Source organism: Pantherophis guttatus, chromosome 6 (assembly GCF_059756535.1).
Source record: "Pantherophis guttatus breed Tessera chromosome 6, ASM5975653v1, whole genome shotgun sequence".
Lineage (NCBI taxonomy): Eukaryota > Metazoa > Chordata > Lepidosauria > Squamata > Colubridae > Pantherophis > Pantherophis guttatus.
The window spans coordinates 44709090-44717415 of record NC_142068.1 but is presented as its reverse complement, the minus strand read 5'-3'; positions in this window follow the sequence as shown (position 1 = coordinate 44717415).

The window sequence follows — 8326 nt, the reverse complement described above, 5'->3', positions numbered from 1 at the left end:
TACTAAAGGGCAAAGAGAAGAGATATGGAGTCTATGGAAGCAAACACATATTACCTACCTATTCTGCCTCTCTCTCCAATCCTCTGATTGACCACGTAAATTTTCAGAAGGTTGTGCAGGTACTATAACAATAGAGACCCTCTAAGGTACATTCTAAGGTTGAATCTCAGCTCTACAAATAACCAGTAAGGAGCTCTCACCTTTCCCACATGGCCTTAAGGTCTCCGTGTAGCATTGCTCCAATCCTGCAATTGGGAGACACAAATCAAATGAGCACAGACAAGAATGGACCAGCCGGTTCAGAAGGAGATGGGTAGGCTTCTGCAACCATTAGCTTGGATCTAATGACCAAGTTTTCTTTCAGCTCTACCCAAAAGTCTTGAATGCCTATCTGTAATTCAAGTGAATCTGTGAATTCTGTGAATCTGTAATTCAACTGAGCCAGTTTGGTGTAGTGGTTAAGGCGTCAGGCTAGAAATCTGGGGAATTTGCTCCTGGTTTAGACATGAAGACAGCTGGTTGATCTTAGGCCAGCCACTTTCCCTAAGTTCTAAGAAGGAGGCAATGGCAAACCACTTCTGAAAAGACTTATCAAGAAAACTGCAGGGACTTGTCCAGGCAGTCTCCAAGAATCGGACATGATAGAACAGAAAAGAAAAATGAATATAGGCGCTGTTACCGCTTTTTAAATTAGGAGCTAAATTACATTTGAATGAATTATGGAGATTGCAAAGTACATTGTACCATGTCGATTGCAGGTGATAATCTTTTTTGGTAATGGTGCTGGGGTAACCAACTTCTTAAGTATACCTATTCTTAAATTTTGCTCCTACTCTTCATATAAAAACCCTCTGTAGCACAATAAATACAAACAACTACAATGATTAAGCAATGCAATTTAAAAGATATAGGGAGAGTTGTCTATCACCTGACCTGCCATCTATTGATTTTGCCTTCAGGTTCATGGGCTTGATCTCCACCTGCAATGGAATGAGGCTGCACACCACACTAGAGTGTAGTAATTTAGGGGCATATTACAGTTGAATTACTCCTCTATAATACCCCCTATCCCAGGAGAATAGAAATAGTTTCAGGATGGGACCGTGCAGCAGTTACCATGTTGTCTTTCCATTTGCATGGGGTAATTTCTTTTAACTAGTCAACCTGGTGATTTCCAAATGTGTTTCACTGCAGCTCTGAATCAGTACCTGTAATTCCAGTAGTCAGAGTTGAAGACACAGCTGGAGAAGAGCAGACACTAAGAAAAAAAGTGTGATGCTTCAAACCTAGATTAACTTTTGAGTGGAGATGTTACACACATGAAATCTGGCAATAGTAGCTGTTCCAGGTCCCTTAAATCTGAAAGATTACATAGTTGCAACTTCTCAGTATGGATGGATGGATGGATGGATGGATGGATGGATGGATGGATGAATAAATAATATTTTTTCTCTGAAAAAATAAAGTCCAAGCAGAAGAAAGAAGAAAGTACTGGTCTACATGAACAAGGAGACTATGGAAGAATTAAATAATTAATATTTAATAGGCTCATGTGCTTGCCACTAGTGGGAAAATTGCATTACAAATTAAGTTGCACCCCACTACCAAATAGATCTGGAATGGATCCACAAATATTCAACATTTATATTAAAATGTTAATGCAGCCTAGTTCGTTCCAGATGCATTGAATCTGTAATCTCTTTGGAGAAGATGGTCTGAAGGGAACCCTTAGGATGCCAGTAACTGTAGGAGTTACAGTATAAATCCTTGAGATCTTTGGATATTCAGAGAAAAGAGAAAGATCTTCACTAATGAGCAGCTCATTCTGTGATTAGATGGCACACAAGCAATCAACTGTGGAACACCTATATGGCACCAGATTTCAATGAATTAGTTTGTGTAGAAATATTATTAATTCTCTCATTGTCTCATTGATCTGTTATTCATTTATTGATTTGTCATAGTTAGATCACAGGATCAGATCAAAAGCCCATCTGGTCCACTTTCCTCCTCTTTTCCCAATTCTCATAATCACAGTATTCTGCCACTCAAAGCACATCATAGCATCCTGCCATTCAGGTTCTGAAAGAGTTGCTTTTCAGAGTACACCAACTCCTTTTGCAATAATTGATTCAAGGTATACCCAGCTTCTGCTGGAGGAGATTATAAAGCAAATAACTGGGGTAGGATATTAGACATTGGAAGACCATGAGTCCTAATCTTGTTTTAGATACAGTCAGCTGGCTGACATGGGCCAGTAACTTTCTCTCAGCCCTAGGAAGAAGGCAATGTCAAACCAATTCTGAAGTCTTGCAAAGAATAATTTAGGAACCTGTCCAGGCAATCACAAAAGTCAAAACTAACTCAAAGATGCACATACATACAATTGGTAACAGGATCCATGTTCTTCAGAGTGGTCTCTGTGGAGATTCAAGATCAAGTTCCGATCAAAATTCCGATCAAAACTATAAAGTCATGAAACCCCCAGCCTCTCTCTCTTTTGGTCACCTCTTGGAGCTGAGCAAGACAAGAGAAGCAGTAAGACTACTGCTGGCAGTTTTGCCTCCCCATTTCCGCTCTCTCTTTACATCTGACTTGACATTTTACAATTGGTCTTTAAAATATCTGGAAAAGGAGGGGAGGGAAGAGAAGGAAGATCATTGACACAGCAAATCCATTCTGTAAAAGATAGGGCCAAGGAGTAGCAAAGTTGTAGCTAAAATTCGAAGGTCAGGGAAACACTAACCCACTGGACTACAAGAGAAGACACACCCTCCAGGAAAGGAGAAAAATGCCATAGTTGGATTGCTTGTTTCGTGAGCAGAAAGAAAAGCAACAGAGGCTTTAATCACAGATCAGGGATGATTTAGAGCAGAGGTCTTCAAACTTGGCAGCTTTAAGACTTGTGGACTTCAACTCCTAGAATTCTCCAGCCAGCTGGAGATAACCCACCTGTGTGGAAAGGCTCACTGAATTTGAAACTGGGGGCATGATTTATCCATAAAGAGTACAGGTAGTCCTCGATTTACAACAGTTCATTTAGTGACTGTTCAAAGTTACAATGGCACCAAAAAAAAGTAACCTATGACCATTTTCCACACTTACAACCATTGCAGCATCCCCTTGGTCACATGATCAAAATTCTGATGGTTGGCAACTGGTTCATATTTATGACGGTTGCTGTGTCCTGAGGTCATATGATCAGCTTTTGCAACCTTCTGACAAGTAAAGTCAATGGGGAAGCCAGATTCACTTTGCAACGATGTTACTAACTTAAATGCAACGATTCACTTAACAACTGTGTCAAGAAAAATCATAAAATGGGACAAACTCACTTAACAAATGTTTCATTTAGCAACATAAATTTTGGGCTCAATTGTGGTCGTAACTCGAGGGCTACCTGTACTAGCAGGATAGCCTTGCCCCTGAAACGTCCAATCCTTATTTACAGTAAAATCTTCATAATTGGGTAGCCATCATTATACCTTTTGCCAATGAATCTTAGAGCTTGACCAGGAACTGTAGAACAGAGATTATATTAGCTGTGCTGAATTTCCCTTCATTCAGCTTCATTGAAAGAGGCGGTGGTGAGGCCTCTCCTCAAGAAGCCGTCCCTGGATCCGGCAATATTGGCCAACTATCGTCCTGTCTCCAACCTTCGCTTTATGGCGAAGGTTGTTGAGAGTGTGGTCGCACGACAGTTTCCGCAATTCCTGGAGGAAACATCTTATCTAGATCCGTTCCAGTCGGGTTTCAGGTCTGGGCACAGCACAGAAACGGCATTGGTCGCGTTGGTTGATGATCTCTGGAGGGCTCGGGACAGGGGTTGTTCCTCTGTTCTGGTCCTGTTAGACCTCTCAGCGGCTTTTGATACCATCGACCATGGTATCATGCTGCACCGGCTGGAAGAGTTGGGGGTGGGAGGCACCGTGTTGCGGTGGTTCTCCTCCTTTCTCTCCGACCGGTCGCAGTTTGTGTTGGCAGGGGGGCAGAGGTCGACCTCGAGGCCTCTCATTTGTGGAGTGCCGCAGGGATCGGTCCTCTCGCCCCTTCTGTTCAACATTTATGTGAAGCCGCTGGGTGAGATCATCCGTGGCTTTGGGGTGAGATACCACCAGTACGCTGATGACACCCAGCTGTACATCTCCACCCCAGGCCACCCCAACGATGCCCTTGAAGTGATGTCCCAGTGCCTGGAGGCTGTACGGGTCTGGATGGGGAGGAACAGGCTCAAGCTCAACCCTTCCAAGACTGAGTGGCTGTGGCTCCCGGCATCCCGATATAGTCAGTTGACTCCATCACTGACTATTGGGGGCGAGTCATTGGCCCCCACAGAGAGGGCTCGCAATCTGGGAGTCCTCCTGGATATGCAGCTGTCCTTGGAGGAACATCTGATGGCTGTAACCAGGGGGACCTTTTGTCAGGTTCGCCTGATTCGCCAGTTGCGGCCCTTTCTTGATCGGGATTCCCTGTGCACAGTCACTCACGCCCTCGTCACCTCTCGCCTTGACTATTGCAACGCTCTCTACATGGGGCTCCCCTTGAGGAGCACCCGGAGGCTCCAGCTGGTCCAGAACGCAGCAGCGCGGGTAGTGACGGGAGCAGCATGGCGCTCCCATGTAACACCGCTCCTGCGCGAGCTGCACTGGCTCCCAGTTGTCTTCCGGGTGCGTTTCAAGGTGTTGGTTATCACCTTTAAAGCGCTCCATGGCATAGGGCCTAGCTATCTTCGAGACCGCCTGCTGCTACCAACGACCTCCCATCGACCCGTGCGCTCCCACAGAGAGGGCCTCCTCGGGGTGCCATCAGCCAGACAATGTAGGCTGGTGACCCCCAGGGGGAGAGCCTTCTCTGTGGGGGCACCTACCCTCTGGAATCAGCTCCCCCCAGAGATAAGGAGAATCCAAGACCTCAGTGCCTTCCGTCGCGCCCTTAAAACCCATTTATTTAAACAAGCCGGGCTGGCTTAAGATGAAATTTTTAACTGTTTTTAAATGTTTTAAACGTTTTTAATTGGTAAATGAGTTTTAATTGGGCCAAATTTATATATCTTTTAATTGTTTTTAATATTTGTTCTGCATGTTTTTTAATCTGGCTGTACACCGCCCTGAGTCCTTAGGGAGAAGGGCGGTATAGAAATCCAATATAAAATAAATAAAATAAATTAGATGGTCCCAGTTCCTAGCATTATGCCATGCAGGGCTGGAACAACTTGAGATTTTCATTATAGGGAAAGCAACTGTGTAGAAAATGAAGGGAAGAACAGTTATTTATTTCTCTTATGCACTTCTGGATTTAAAGGAAATGATCATATCCGAAGACTTTTTAGTTTTAATTTAAAAAAAAGGAATCTCAGCCCACCCGCAACTCCCTTCCCCACCTGATCCCATAATACTCTTTAATAAATAATAGTGAAATTGTGAATAATGAATAGTGAAATTTCCATAGAGTTCATGCTTTTCACCTGACACATGAAGCTACTTAACAGGAATTTGTTCTCATCCTATGGCCTTGTATCCCTATCCTTTACTCCCTCTAGTAAGGGCTCTTTACTTGAAGATAATTCCATATATCACATGACCTTCAACTCAGTTCTCACTTCCCTTCCGGAAACAATTTGATTGATTCATCTATTTTTCATTATCTAATCGAAGATAATAATCTCTTCAATTCTCTTCATCTTAGAAGTGTCACCCTTCTTGATGGATAAATAGATGTATGTAAAAATATGTAAATAAATACATGGGAAAGTGGTGGCGGTGGGGATGGGGACACGGAACTAAGGGGAAACCCTGTAATAGCCCTCTGAGAACTCTGGCAATCAGCAAGTACATGGAGTAGCCTGAATGCAAGCAGTGCAACATTTTGTAGAAGATCCCCTTTGTGGAACTAGAGAATGATCACCTCCTCCCATCCTCCATGAACAATACGGTATTGGTAGCAAGATTTTGTGATCTTGTGCAGGGGTGAAATGCTCCCGGTTCGGACCGGATCGCCTGATCCGGTAGCAATGGAGGCGGGTGGTTCGGAGAACCGGTAGCAAAAATCCCTGCCCCCCCCATTGCCCAGCTGAGCCGCACAATCATCAAAGGCTTTTTCTTATTTTTAAGAGCATTTTTTCTACAACCTCTTCTGCCGAAGAGGTTATACAAAAAATGCTTTTAAAAGTAAAAACAAAGCCTCTGCGGATCAGGCAAGTCAGCTGCGATCATCAGAGGCTTAAAAAAAAAAAAAGCCTCTGCCGATCAGGCAAGTCAGCTGGGATCGTCAGAGGCTTTAAAAGCATTTTTAACAACCTCTTCAACCAAAGAGGTTGTAGAAAACTGGTTTTAAAAGTAAAAAAAAAAAAAAAGTTGGCCACGCCCGCTCAGTCATATTGCCCCCCAAGCCACGCCCACAGAACTGGTAGTAACAAAATTTACATTTCACCACTGATCTTGTGTCCCACGTCCTAAGGAAAGCCTAGAATAACTTTACTGCCACAAGGCTGCAATGCTAAGGCCAGCTTCCTTTCAATCCAGCTCAGTGGTTTCCTTAGCAACTCATAGATGATAGATAATGGAGCAGCAGCAGCAACTCGGATTTTTCTTGACATGCAAATCCACGGCACTGCTCGTTGAAAGGGCAGCTCTTTCGTGATTCCATCAACCCAGACAGTGGCGATACAGTATTGTATTCTCCAGGCAGAGCACAAAAAAAAAAGAGGATGGGAACGACGCCTTTGGCAGCATCACCACCTATTGGCTGGTGTAATAACTGCATCTTAAACGGCTTCACTGTTAGAGTAGATTTACTTACAGTAGTATAGAAGTTGTTCATATTTCTCATTCGGAGAAATTATGTGTTATAGGGAATTAAGCATTATAGCCAAAATAATGTCTGGCTTTAATCAAGAACAATTAACAATTAAATGAGAACAATTAACTAGTGGAACAGCTTGCCTTCAGAAATTGTAGGTACTTCATCACTGGAGGTTTTTAAAAGACTGGACAGCCACTTGTCTCAAATTGTATAGTGTCTCCTTCTTGAGCAGGGTATTGGACTAGAAGACCTTCAAGGTCTCATCCAGCTCTATTCCAATTGATTGATCATGTTCTCTCTTTAAGCAGAGGAGACTGTTATTTCATTTGTCATGTAGCACACAACTAACATTTCCCCTTTCTGCCCCACCATAGAAGAGTAGTTCTACATTTAGGATGTCTTTAATTAATCAACCAACCAAATTAGCAATAATGGAAACATAGTAGCCAGCAGATAATATTTTGTATTTTGTGCTTTTTAAGAAGCCTACCACTATAATTATTATAGCAGGAATAATTCTCCTGATGCTAAATATATCAAATAATTCCAATAGAAGAGGATATATGTAGTTCAGGGCTGAACTATGGAATCATTGGTGCTCTTAGAGCTTGGTTGTTTGCTTCCTAACATTTCATTAACCAACTAGGCAACATCATCAGTGTCATGATGATATTATCTATCCAAATAATAAAACTTCTGCAATTAAGCAACCAAGCTCAGAGAGCCCTAAAGACTCCACATATCAATGGTGAAGGATAATATTCCTTTCAAGAGTAAATAGAATGGACACCAGTGACAATTGATACCCAACTGGCTTCTATCTGATTACATCTTCAAATATATAGTATATAAAAAGATATTACAATCACCAACCTCAGTCCTGACGACCTATCAACATGCATCTGGGAAGGCCTTCATGTTCCCTTATCAGCTAGCTGTTGATACCAAAACTGCCTGCTGCTTTTCCGTAACCTTTCATTCTCAGAATATTCATACGTACTTTATAAGGTATTCATACTTTATTTATTTATTTAATTTATTGGTTCGATTTATTTGCCACCCTTCTCCAGAGACTCAGGGCAGCTTACAATGCGTTGAGCAATAGCCTTCATACTTTTGTATATACCTGCTTAGTAGGGCTTTCGGCCCCCCCAAGCGGTGTTCTTTTTTATACAAAATCAGCGTATTTAGTTCCAAAATCCAGCCTAACTCCATTGCTGCATGAATATTCCAATACCTGAAATCAGAGAAGTGGGAAAGAGAGGTGGGAAACAATCCTTACCTTGGGCTCACATTTGGGCAGAGACCATGCAGACAGGATGCCTAAGAACGTATCGCTGTGGAAATATCTAAAAAGATTTATTCTCATTCTTTCATAACCACAACAGAAAGTGGCTCAAACTATGAATAGCCAAGCAAAAAGTTATTGAGTGCATCTGGCGGCTGCACACATGGAATCATCCTTTAACTTTTAAAGATTCATATCTTTGTTTAGAGGTATCTCTGATAAGAAAGGAATTATTCT